This window comes from Bubalus bubalis, chromosome 18 (genome assembly GCF_019923935.1).
Source record: "Bubalus bubalis isolate 160015118507 breed Murrah chromosome 18, NDDB_SH_1, whole genome shotgun sequence".
In the NCBI taxonomy this organism is placed as follows: domain Eukaryota; kingdom Metazoa; phylum Chordata; class Mammalia; order Artiodactyla; family Bovidae; genus Bubalus; species Bubalus bubalis.
Window position 1 is genome coordinate 11,092,046 of NC_059174.1, and position 13,058 is coordinate 11,105,103.

At 57.2% G+C, this 13,058-nt stretch overlaps 1 protein-coding gene across 5 annotated transcripts in view; it reads left to right on the plus strand.

The window, feature by feature from the left end:
• GSE1 (Gse1 coiled-coil protein) overlaps nucleotides 1-13,058 on the plus strand; it is a 395,343-nt gene that overhangs the window by 175,544 nt on the left and 206,741 nt on the right. The window lies entirely within an intron of this gene.

Below are 13,058 nucleotides of genomic sequence, written 5' to 3' on the forward strand. Positions count from 1 at the left end.
TGCCCAAGTGGACCGGGCCCCTTGGAGGTCACAGGCCTGGTGGGACTGGGACCCAGGGTGTGTCAGAGGAGGTCACATCTGGAAGGCCTTAGTGCTGGGGGCGGCAGGGCCCTGCGAGCAGGCCCTGCTTCCTGTCTGTGTGGGAGATGGGCTGCCCCCTCCAGGGAGCCTGAGACCTCATGAGGCTTGGGGCCATGGGACAAGGGAGACCCTGAGAGGGACGGAGTGGGGGTGGGTGGGAGAAGGGGCGAAGGGGGTGGCTCTGTCCCGCCAGCGAGGCTGGGAGAGGGAGAGTGCAAGGGAGATACGGAGTGGACGGGAGAGGGGAGAAACCGACACCGCCCCCCAACTCGTGGTCCTCCATGAAGTCCAGCAGGGATCAAGGGAAGAGGTGAGCCTTGGTTTCCCCCGCCCAGGGCTGGGTCCAAATGCCTTTGCTCAGGCCCTTGGCAAAGGGCAGGTTTTTGCCCCCTTTCAGGCTCAGAGAGGCAAAGTGCTGGACCCAGAGCCACACAGCAAAGCTCACTGGCCCTAGACACGTGGCCCTCTGCGCACACACTCTCTCTCTCTCTCTCTGTCTCGCCTGTGTCCACCCTCTGCTGTGAGCCCTGTGCAGCCCTCACCCTCCAGGCAGGTGCCTGGCTCTGGGGTCCCCTTGCACTGTCCCAGCCTGGAGCGTGTGGTTTCTGATGACTGAGGCTTGGGAACAGGCTGGTTCTGAAGCCATCACGGCCAAATTCTCAAGCTTCCAAAGTCACCTTCCGGGCAGAAAGCCTGGGTTTCTGACTCAGCCCGGCCTCCCCAGAGCCCCAGGCGGCGCGGGTGGCCCCGCCTGCTGGCCGAGCCGCCATCTGGCCGCCCAAGAACACCCGGCAGCCTCCACCTCGGTTCTCTTTGCTGCTGCTTCTCTGGGGACCTCCTGGCCTCAGGCTTCGGGCCTGAAATGACATGGGAAGGGGCTCCCCTCCTGAGGTCTGATTTTAATTTGGGCATCTCCCCTGAGACCCTCTGCCGGCAGCTCTCAGAAGGAGGCTTGTGGCTTCCAGGAGCAAAGGAGCCCCAGGAAGCTGGGGCCACCCCTTCTCATCACTGTTCCAAAACCCTGCAGCCCACATTCCACCCTGCAGACCCGCTCATTCAGAATCTCAGGGTGGGAGGGTCCAGGTATCCATGTGTTTTTAAGACTTCCGGTGACCCTGTGTGCCCCCAGGGTTCCGAGAAGCCCCTTGTAGAGGTACCTCGCTCTGCCTTCTGGAGTCTGTGGGGTTCAGACTCCAATAAGTGCTGATCTCGTTCTCTACCTCGGTGTTCACATCTGCGAAGTGGGCCTGATAATAGTGCTAACCCCATGGACGGGCTTGGGGACTGAACGAGTTAAGGCATGTGAAGAACTGGGGTGCCTGCTGCGAAAGCGGGGTGGGGTGTTAGGAATACCATTCTGTAACAGATGGAGGGACCCAGGCAGACCCAAGAGCTCGGTCAGGAGGCAGGGGCTTGGAGGTAGCCGGCCTGTACCCCATCCCAGATGCATCACTGTCTGTCTTCGGGGAAGCGGCTGTTCCCCTTGGCGTGTCTGCAGTGTGGGGACCTGTCTGCCCCCTGTGGCTGTGGCAGGAATAGGGGTGACCTGTGTGACCACTGCCAGGCCACGGGCACTAAATTCCAGATCTCAGGCAAATTGCTGTGCAACCTGGTGCCTCAGTGTCTCCAGCTGTAAAATGGCACCATGGGCTAGAAGTGAGGGGCCTGCGGTTCAGATGTCAGAGCTCACGGGGGACCCAAAGCTCACAGCCCGTGCCGGGTTCCTGAGCCAATGGACAGTGTCCCTTTCTGGCCATTTGGCCCTGCTCAGGGAGACGTATGTGCATGTGTGGAGGTGTGTTTAGGCGTAAAGCGGAGGTAACAGCAGCACGGAGCTTTTTACTCCTGCGTGTTTGCTGAGCACCTGCTGTGTGCTGAGCCCCTGGGCGCAGGGGCTACCCCTGTCAGCAGAGAGCCGGGGCCACACCCTCATGGGTGCAGTTTCCAGGCTCAGCCCCTACCACTGCCCCCCTTGCTGATGGCTAGAGGTCATTTCCGGCCAGGGACAGACCACCCCCACCCCACCCAGTCCCAGGGGCTCTGCCTGGACAGTGCAGCTGGACGCGGGGCATGCCAAGTCACGCCCTCCCTGTGGCCACTCTAACACCTGCACCCTCACAGCCAAGCCAGCATCTTGAATAATTAATGCACATTCTTCAAAAGTCAAGAAAAAATACGAATTATTCACCAAAGCTTCAGCCAGCCCTCCCAACTCTGATGAGATTTTGAGATCACCAAAGATAAAGGAAAACAAGGTGTGTGTGGCTGTGTGTCTTGTCTGTGTGGTTACATCTTTGTATGTGGTTGTGTGTGTGTGTGTGTGCGTGTTAGGTATATCGACATGTGTCTGTGTGGTTACATCTTTGTATGTGGTTGTGTGTGTGTATGCGTGTGTGTTAGGTGTATCTACATGTATGTGTGTGGTTACATCTTTGTATGTGGTTGTGTGTGTGTGTGTGTTAGGTGTATCTACATGTATCTGTGTGGTTACATCTTTGTGTGTGTGTGTGTGCATGTTAGGTATATCGACATGTGTCTGTGTGGTTATATCTTTGTATGTGGTTGTGTGTGTGTGTGTGTGTGCGTGTTAGGTATATCGACATGTGTCTGTGTGGTTATATCTTTGTATGTGGTTGTGTGTGTGTGTGTGTGCGTGTTAGGTATATCGACATGTGTCTGTGTGGTTACATCTTTGTATGTGTTTGTGTGTGTGTGTGTGCATGTTAGGTATATCGACATGTGTCTGTGTGGTTATATCTTTGTATGTGGTTGTGTGTGTGTGTGTGTGCGTGTTAGGTATATCGACATGTGTCTGTGTGGTTACATCTTTGTATGCAGTTGTGTGTGGTTACATCTTTGTGTGTGTGTGTGTGTGTGTGCGTGTTAGGTATATCGACATGTGTCTGTGTGGTTACATCTTTGTATGTGGTTGTGTGTGTGTATGCGTGTGTGTTAGGTGTATCTACATGTATGTGTGCGGTTACATCTTTGTATGTGGTTGTGTGTGTGTGTGTGTGTTAGGTGTATCTATGTGTGTCTATGTGGTTACGTCTTTGTATGTGGTTGTGTGTGTGTGTTAGGTGTATCTATGTGTGTCTGTGTGGTTACGTCTTTGTATGTGATTGTGTGTGTGTGTGCATTAGGTGTATCTACGTGTGTCTGTGTGGTTACATCTTTATGTGTGGTTGTGTGTGTGTGTGTGTTAGGTATATCTACATGTGTCTGTGTGGTTACGTCTTTGTATGTGGTTGTGTGTGTGTGTGTGTGCGTAGGTGTATCTTCATGTGTCTGTGGTTGTCTGTCTTTCGTCTGTGTGTGCATGATTGCGTATATCTGTTTGTCTCTGTGTTTATGTGTTTGTGTGTCTTAGTGTGTGATTGTGCACGTGTGTCTGATTGCATATGTCTGGGTATGTATGTATGTATGTATTCCATGTGGTGTGTGTATGTGATGTGCATGTGTCTGTACCTTTGCATTTTGTATGATTATGTGTATGTCTGTGTGTGATTGTGGGTGCATGTCTGTGTGTGTCTGGGAAGGGGGTGCGGCAGAGACCTGGCTCTGACCATGCAAATATATGTTTGTATGAGCGGCTGAGCCTGAGGTTTGGTTTGAATATGCAGAGCACATGGGTGTGGACCCTTGACCCTGCACCCTGAGTGACCCCAGAAATCTGCCCGAAGATCAAGTCCAAACCTTGAAGGACTGAATGGAGGAAGTGGCGCCCAGGATCCCAGCGTCAGCTCTGAGCAGCCCTCCCGTGGCCCCCCGCAGGGGGTGCAGTCTCTGGGGGCCAGGGGACCCCGCCCAGGCAGGAGAGGGAGTGAGGCGGATGGCATGCATTATTCAGCAGCTCCTGATTTCACATTATTCTCCCTGATACTTTTACAACCTGTCAGTAAATAAAAAGATTCTACATTATTTATAGAAATGGAGCCGAATTGGCCATGAGGATTTAGGAGTGCTATTATTAGGGAGTCCTTGGGACCATCAGAACGAGGCGGGGCGGGTGGAGAGGCTGCTGCCCAGACCCCAGGGGGCCTGGTTTGGTTGGTTGGCCCCCAGGGGGCCCGCGGCTGCCATCACTGGGGCGCCTCCGCAGAGCCATGCCAGGCGAGTGAGCTGGCCCAGGGGCAGGCGGCGCCTCCCCAGCTGGCCCAGGATCCCTGGGGGAGGCTGTGGCCAGCCTGGCCAGCTGTGGCCCCTCCAGGGCTGGCTTCGCGCTGGGCAGCCGGCTGCGGCCACGAGGCGGTGGCAGGGGACCACCCAGGTAGGATGAGAGAAGGGGTGGTGTGGTGGGGGCACCTGGAGGCTGGTGCTGAGTGAGACGCTGGGAGTGTGCAAGAGGCTCTCATTACAGAGTGTTTATGGAGCACCTACTGTGTACGCAAGGGGCTGCGGAGTGTTGAGGCCTGGGTGTGCTTCCTGGGGATGTACAGCATTTAGCCTGATCCTTTGTCCTCAAACCAACAGGCCATGAGTCCAGTCAGGTTGGGAAATGGCGTTGCAGACGGTTCAGGCCAACTGAGCATGCACGTCCTGGTCTAATGCCCCACACTGCCTGGTCCCCTTGTGGACGCCACGTCTTGCCCTGCCCTGCCTGGGGTGCTTCCCCAGGGGCGTCCGTACCTCCTATTCTAGGCTTTAGCCTTTAGCAAGTGTGTGGGGCTACCTGGCAGCTGCCCTCCCAACAAAAACATAATTCTCAGCCTGGGCGCTACCAGCTCCCTACCAGGATACTTTAACTTTGCACTCTCCACCTGGATGGCGGTCTACATGTAACTGAGCACATTCTGGTTACCGGATGACCACCCTTTAACTGAGCATTTCCAGGGACTCGGGGCACACATCTGAGTGCAGTCACGTCTGCATAGAACTCCCCTGGGGACAGCCAGCGGTGAGTGCCACCCGCCAGGCCTCTCAAACTGGAGCCTGGGCGCATTAAGAGCATCCACTGAGGGAACCACTTTCTCACAAGCCCTGCAGTCCCCAGATTTGAGGACTGTTGGCCCAGAGAGGGCAAGAATCCTGTGCCATTTGTCTGGAAGCCTAGCCTGCAGCACACGGTAAGTGCCCTGTGGTGTCTGGCATTGAGTGGGTTAAGAGTTATCCATCCTTAGGAACCTTGCTGCCCATGGAGGAAGCAGAATGAGCCAGCGGACGCTGAGCCTGGCATTTGATCTATCCTTGGGGCCATGGCGTTCTCTGAACTGAACCCAGTGATGCCGGGGAGGCCCAGGGGAGCATAGACTTGGATGGGATGGAGTCGATCAGAGAAGCTGGCCATGAAGGGGAGACTGGAGTGGACCTAGGAGGAGTGGAGCCTCGTTTAGGTGACAGAGAGCAACCTCGCAGCTGAGAATGAGCTCACAGGGCCCGTCATGGTGTGATGGAGAGTCAGGGCCAGGCTGAGCTACAAGAGCTGAGGTTGGAGGAAGGATCTTGGGTAAGAAGCAGGGCTCTGCCAGCTCAGCTGAGTGTGGGCTGTGAAAGCACAAGCCAGTGCTTCCCAGAGGAGGTGCCCCAGGCCTGTCTGGCTGGGTGCATCAGCTATCCACGGCCGCGTAAAAAATTACCCCCAAACCTGGTGGCTCCCAGCAGCGTCTATTATCTCCCAGTGCCGGTGGTCAGGAATCTGGGTGCAGCCCAGCTGGATCTCCTGCTTCAGGGGCCCTCACAGGCTGTGATCCGGGGTGGGCCAGGGCTGCCATCTCATCTGAGGGCTCACTGGGGAAGGACCCACTCACAGGCACTGGCAGGATTCAGGTCTTTGAGGACCATTGACGAAGGGCCTCAATCCCTGGATGGTGGTTGGCTGGACGCCTCCCTCAGTTCCTTGCCATATGGCCCTCTCCCACGTGGCTGCTCACAACATGCTTTGTCAAAGTGAGTAAAGCAAGAAGGCAAGAAAGTGCCGGGGAGGGAGGGAACCAGCATCTTCTAAACAAATCTCACGAGTGACATGGCATGTCTTCTGCCGTATTCCGCTGGTTGGAGGACAGTGGTGCTGGGCAGCGCCCCTCTTACCCACCCCGAGCACTAGTGCGTCCTGGAGTGGAGGCGCTGATCCCTCGGGGGCCCTCTGCCCTAAATTAAGGGGCAGCCACAGGAAGGCAAGGTTGAACTTCACCTTGTAGTGGGACTGAGAAAGATAGAGCTGGCCCGACCCGCAGACCCTGGGGGCTGTGTCCTGACCCATACCTGGGTTTGTGCCCCCCCCACGCCCCACCCCGCAGGCATGGAGGGGATACCAGAACCGGAGCCTCCCGCTCCCCACACACAGCTGGCTGCTGCTCTGGGGCAGGACCATTGCTTAGCCAAAGCTTCAGGCACCACCACCCCCGCCGCCCGAACCCATGCATACTGTTGTCTCATCAGACCTCATGTATAAGACACAAGTTGAAAGATGAGAGAATTTCCCGTGTGGTTAGGACGCTACACTTCCATCGCAGGGAGCACGGGTTGCATCCTTGGTCAGGGAGGTAAGATCCCACTAGCTGAGCAGCAGCGAGGTTTAAGAAAAAAAAAAAAGACGGAATGATGAAGGGTTTAAAGGCAGCAAGGAGAGGGCACTGAATTCCAAGCACTCGCCCTCTGGAACACGGGGCCTTCTATGAGTGCCCGAGGGCCACTGAAACAAATGATCACAAACTCTGCAGTTCAAACAGGGCGTTTATTCTCCCGTTGTCGTCCTGAAAGTCCTGAATTGGTATTGGGGGCTGAAATCAAGGTGTGGGCAGCGCCGCGCCCCCTCTGGAGGCCTGAGGGGGATCTTTTGTGGTCTCTGCCGGCTTCCGCGGCGGCCGGCGGCCTTGGGCTGTGGCCGTGTCGCGCCCACCTTGAGGGCCAGCCTCTCCACAGCACGCTCTGCTATGGCTCTGCATGGCCCTCCGCTCTGTGGATGGCAAGCTCCGTCTGCCCCCTGCCTGGGAGAATGCCTGCGGTTGCACTCAGGGCCCACCTGGGTAACCCAGGCTCCCCCGCACTCAGAGCCTCACCCTCATCCCACCAGCAGAGACGCCTCCTTCTGGTTTGCTCTGTGTGTGTTACGCAGTAACATGAGGGCAGGCACATCTTTGGGGGCCAGCCCTGCCCCAGCCCTGTGCCACTCCCCAGGCCACACACGCTCCCGATGCCACCCTGCTGCTTGTTCGGTGACAGCCCATAAAGCCGAGCCTTTGATCCACATGTACAATGTCAGATTCTGCTCGTGGAGGGCCTGGCTTCTGGAAGGTTCCATGCTGCCGCCAGGAACCCACAGGGAACTCCTCTCCAAGCCCCAGCTGTTCTGCTCGCCTCATGGCTGACCCATGGGGTCAGAGCGCTTATTCTCATTTCAAAGCCTGTGTGTTTCTAACGTGCCCTGCCAACCCAGCCTGACAGTTGGCGGCTGTCACACGTCAGTGGGATCCATGGAGTCGCTGGGTCCCCGGCCCCCCAGGAGTGCTGACCCAGGAGTGCACAGCCAGGCCTGGGAACCTTCATTGTGGCAAGCATTGCAGAGACGCCGCTCCACCCAGATGAGAGCCCCATAAAGGTGAAGCTGCAGCAGAGAGACAGACTGCCTCCCATGTTCCCAAAGAGAGCATGTTGCTGGTAGCAGCTGGGGTTTGGGAATCAAGGCACCCAAAGAGGGCTGTGGAAGCGGGGTGGTGAGTCCCCAGGAGAAAGGCCGGCGCCCTGAGATGTTGCTGAGGATACCGTGATCGATGCCGCCTCTTCCCCAGCTATTGCTCCCAGGGACAGGGGCCTTCAGCCCCATTGAGCTGAGAGCACCATCTTTAATCACGAGCATCAGGGACGCCAGGGTGGTGTGGGCCACCTCGGGTCCCAGGCATCTGCAAACTTCACGAGCCCGTGTCAGTCCAATCGTTTTTAGCCCATGTTTCTCAGAACATGTGTACTTACGTGTTACATCCATGCACCACTGTCCTAGCAAGCTGTGCACCTTACAAAATTGACTCCAGAATTGCAATTCTGAAAGGGTTCAGAGAACCCTAGGAGTTACTCGCAGAGCTCCGTGGAGGCTGCAGGCATTTGCATATCCGTGGCGGGCCCTCACATTCGAAACCACTGTGGTATGGAGGAGGGGATCAGTTAGAAGCAGGGCAGGGTGCGGGGCGTTTATGGGACTCACGTAGGACAAGCAGGCCCTTCCACATGGGAAGAAGCATTTCAGGAACCACATCACTTGCCAGTGAGCGGTACAGACGCACGTTTCTCAGACTCCCGTGTGTCTGCAGCTCACGGGATGAATTTTCCGTTTTACCTCATTACCCAGACCCTACGTGCACATGCGCACCCTCGAAACGGTGTTTGGGCGACTCTGGTGTTCCCTGTCCCGTTGAGTGCCAGAGAAGAAAGATTCTCACCCCCTCCATAGAATGCGTTCATGACTCCTTCTTGGGTCTCAGCTCGCAGTCTGAACAAGAAAGGTGTGAGAGTCGGTGCCACGGAGCTTCCGAGAAGGGAATAGATGATCATAGATTAGAGACACAGATAGACGATGTTAGCAGGGGTGGATTTTATACTTGGGGATCCTGGCTTCTCAGCTGGTGGTCTTCCTGTGTCCTCTCCGTGTCCTCACAGGACCTGGAACATAGAAGGGCTGAGTGCAGTATTAACGACGGATGGATAGATGGACGGATGGCTACATAATGAACCCATCATGACGCTAGCAGGCTCCAGGTGCCAGAGGTGTCCTGATGCTACAGACCCACATCCTAGAGCTGAAGAGCCTGTAACCCGGGCCAGGAAGTAACTGGGTCCCCTTCCCACCCCCAGCCCCCTCGCAGGCCGACAGCCACCTCCCCGCCACCCACATCCCTAGCAGACCCGTCTACCACAGCCGGCCTCTGTTGACCCCTGTGAGTGGGATCTGCTGATTGAAAGAAGGTTCATTCCCTTTGCGGTTGACAAGCCTGCAGAAGAGCCCGGGGGTGGGGGGTGGGGGGCGAGGCCCCCGCCAGCCTCCAGAACTCAACGGCTTGTCCCCCTGTCCTGAAGGTGCTTGCTGCCAGCCCGGCACTGACAGTTTTATTGGCAGGCGGGCCTGCTAGAAGGATTGTAGGCTATTTACAGTGTTGAGGCCATGGCTTTGCACGGAGACAGTTAACATAAATTCACATGATGGATCCGTTATCACTTCATTGAACTTCTGGCGGACCCATCGAAGGCCGAGCGATAACACACTGTTTCCCGGGTTTGCACAGCCCTGGGATACATTAAATACACTTTATTTATGGCTCACCATCGCGGCACTGTGGGCAGGAGAATGCAGCTTTTGCAACTATCGTCTAATTTTATGATGAGCATTAAAGCCGGGCCTATAATTTGCACCTTTTTATTCATTAGACAGTGGTGCAGCCATAAGTCAAAAAGGCCCAGGGATTTAGATGCCGATCCAGAAGATAAACTATTGACAAGCCAGATGTATTTTTACATTAGAGCGCCTTTACAATAGTTTATGTTGAGAGTGGAATATAAATTGCATTATTAAATATGAACCGCTCTTGGAACCAGTGCTCGCCAGCGAGAGGAGTCGGTGGGGGGCGGTGCTCTGATCCGGGAGCTGGGAGGGGCCGCCTAATTTCTCAAGGTTGAATGTGTGATTCCGCTCTGTTCGGAGCCCCAAGTGGGAGCAAGTGGCGTGATGGAGTGTGGGCAGCGGGCTCAGTCGGACCCGCCTCTGAGCAGGGTGAGGTCCAGGGGTGCCCGTACAGTCCGGCTCCCCCCAGCAAAGAGGGCTCAGTCAGCTGCCTGGCCAGACACGCCCACTCACTCCCTGGCGGGGTGTGGAGGGGTGGTCCCGGGGACAGTGGTGATGGAGGGTCCTCGGCCAACCTGCAGGACACCCAGCAAACCCTTGCTGGGTGTTTTCCCACCGCCATACAGAGTGTGGCAGGAATTTGAGGGCCCGGTACATAGACTCCTAGGAGATCACTAATTTCCTGGTCTTGCGTTGACGTGGAGGCCGCTCAGCGCTCTTCAGCATCACTGCCACTGACGTTCGGGGCTGGACCATTCTCTGTGGTGGGGCCATCCTGAGCATGGTAGGACCTTGAACCACATTCTCAAGCCGTGACCCACGAGCTGCTCTCAGCATCTGCTCCCCCAGGTGTGACAACCCCAAAACGTCTCCAGGCCTCGCCAGCCGTCCCCGGTGGTGAAACGGCCCCTGGTGGAAGCTGTCAGGCGCCCCACATCAGGAACCCTGAGGTCACGCTCCAGCTCAGCCGCTGGCCACCCCGGTGGTTTATTTTGACTTTCCTGGCCTCTGTGTTTTCACCAGCAGGAGGATGGAGTCAGAGCAGTGGATTTCTGACTTGCTCTACTTACCTTCCTGTGTGGTTCTAGAAGGGCTGGCACGGGTGTGCGTGGACAGCTGCAGGCGTCCCCCGTTGCTGCTGGTTTGGTGTCTCTGCGTTGGGATCTGCAGCCCTCTTCTCCGCCCGCCACCCCCAATGGCCCTGGCCGCTGCAGCTGTCCTACAGTCAGGGGGCATTCCTTGGACAGAAGGCTGGATCCTGAGTGCACTGGGAAGGGACAAGCCTCCGGGTCCCAGATGTTCATCAGCGTCCAGCATGGCTGGACCACGGTTCTCTGACTCCAGCCGCATCAGTACCCCTGGAGGGTGTGTAACATCTGCAATGCTGGGCTGTCTCAGCACTTCTGACTCAGTGAGGCTGGGTGGGGCCAAGACTGCATTTCCGGCAAGTTCCCTGGTGACCTTGATGCTGCAGGTCTAGGGCCCGCAGATAGAATCACTGGGCTCGATGAAGGCAAGGAGGGGTGTGGGGGTTACTCTGGGGCTGCTGGGAAGCAGGTTTGGTGCAGAGTCACAGAGGTGGGGCTAAAAGGCTGATGGCTACAGGACCTGGGGCCCCAGGGCCAGCCCAGGGGCACCCTTGACCACCAGCTCCCTCAGAGGTCATGATCCAGCTCCCGGCTGCCTTTCCCGCACGCTGCTCATCTCATCTCGCAGTCTCTGGACACGATGGACTGCCCATCTCCCTCCTGGCTGCCCATCCAAATCAGCACTTAGCACAAACCCCACCTCCTCCAGGAAGCCCTCTCTTGATTGCTCCAGCTTCCCAGCACAGAGAAGCCACTGCCGTCTGTGGGGTGTGGTGACAGGCACCGTCAAGAGGCGGTCCAGAGCTGAAAGGGTACACGGCCCCCTCTGTCATCCCTTCCAGGCTCCACCCCAGGACCCGCCGGGCCTCTGTGTGGGGAACAAAGGGAACCAAGACAGAAGCAGGGGCACTGGGTGGTTGTCGCAACAGTCGAGGCAAAGACGTGACGGCTCCTGGGCACAGGGTGGTGCTTGGAGGGGGTGCTCGGCTTCCGCGTACACTTGGAAGGCAGAGCTGTCGGGATTTGCTGGTGGCTCAGAGGAGGGAGAGACAGAGGACTCAAGAACATCTCCAAGTCTGTGACTTGAGGGACTGGGAGGCTGGCGTTGCCAGGAGGAACGGGTCTGGGGAGAGGAGCCGGAGCTCCGTTCTGGCCACGTTGAGAGATGCTGTTAGGCACCAAGTGGAGATCCAGTTGGCAGTTGGGTATTTGAGTCTGCAGCTACGCACACAGCGCCCTTGGTGCACAGATGGTGTGTGAAGCCGGGAGCCTGGGGGAGGCACCTTGGGAGGGAGCGGTGGTGGGGAGCCCTGGGTCTGGAGCTTGCTGACAGCTGAGGGGTGCTGGCTTGGTCACTGCAGGGACCGCGGCAAGGGTGCAGGGCACTGCCCTAAGGGTGGGTGCTGAGACCACCAGGGACCCCCATCTAGAGTTGGGGGGCAGAGTTTAAGAGTCCACCAGCCTTTCCCTTGGCTTGGTGCAGTGCTTCCCAGCCCTGCATACTTGTTCACATCATCGGGGACTCTGAAACACCTCCGATGCCCGGCCCCACCCCCAGAGATCCTGATGCAGGCAGCCGGATGGGGCTTGTGCAGGGCTTCCCAGGGGGCGCTAGTGGTAAAGGACCCGCTTGCCAGTGCAGGAGATTTAAGAGAGGTGCGGGTTCTGTCTCTGGGTCGGGAGGATCCCCTGGAGGAGGGCATGGCAACCCACTCCAGTATTCTTGCCTGGAGAATCCCATGGACAGAGGAGCCTGGCGGGCTGCGGTCCATAGGGGTCCCACAGAGTCGGACACGACTGAGTGACTGAGCACACACGCGCAGGTGATTGCGACGCGTAGCCAGGGGCAGAGAGCCGCTGTTCTGGGAGAGCCAGAGACGTGGAGTGCTGGTCCAGCATCTTAGCCCCCAGAAGGCCCCTCTGAGACCCAGCTGGGACTGTCTGATCACTCCTTCTGCCACCAGGTATCATGAGTCTGTGAAGTGCCCAGGTCTGTGTTAGGGGCTGGGATGCTGACCTGAACAAGACAAGCCCCCTGCCCTCCTGGTGTCTCGAGGAGTCTGGTGGGTACCTCGGCAGACACTAAACAGCATGCTCATCACAGTGGCTGGAATAAGCACAGGGAGCACAGAGCCCTGCCTGAAATCAAGGAGGGCTTCCTGAGGGTGGTGATGCTTGAGCTGGGCTTTGAAGGCAGAAGAAGTTCCCTCCATGGAAAATGGGAGAAGGGCCTTCCAGACAGAGGGAACAGTGGGGTGGGCTTGGAGACTGAAACAGTGTGGACGTGGGGCCGTGCGGGCAGAGCTCCCTGTGGCTTGGACAGAAGATAAGGGGCCAGTGGCAGGGCGGCAGGGGCCTCTGGGTCCAGCTCAGCTTGAGTGCTAAAGTGTGCAGACTGGCCTGGAGCCTGAGTCCCTGCTGAACACGGGGCTGTGCTGGGTTTGGTAGTGGCCCCCCAAACGCATTGTCTGCCTGGAACCTCAGCCTGTGACCTTCACCAGAAAGAGGGTCTTTGCCAGCAGTTAAGATGCGGTGATACAGGACTAGGTTCGACCTTCAATCCAAGACCAGGGTGCCTATAGGAAGGTTTTGGGAAGGGACCAGGGTGTCCAGCAGCCACA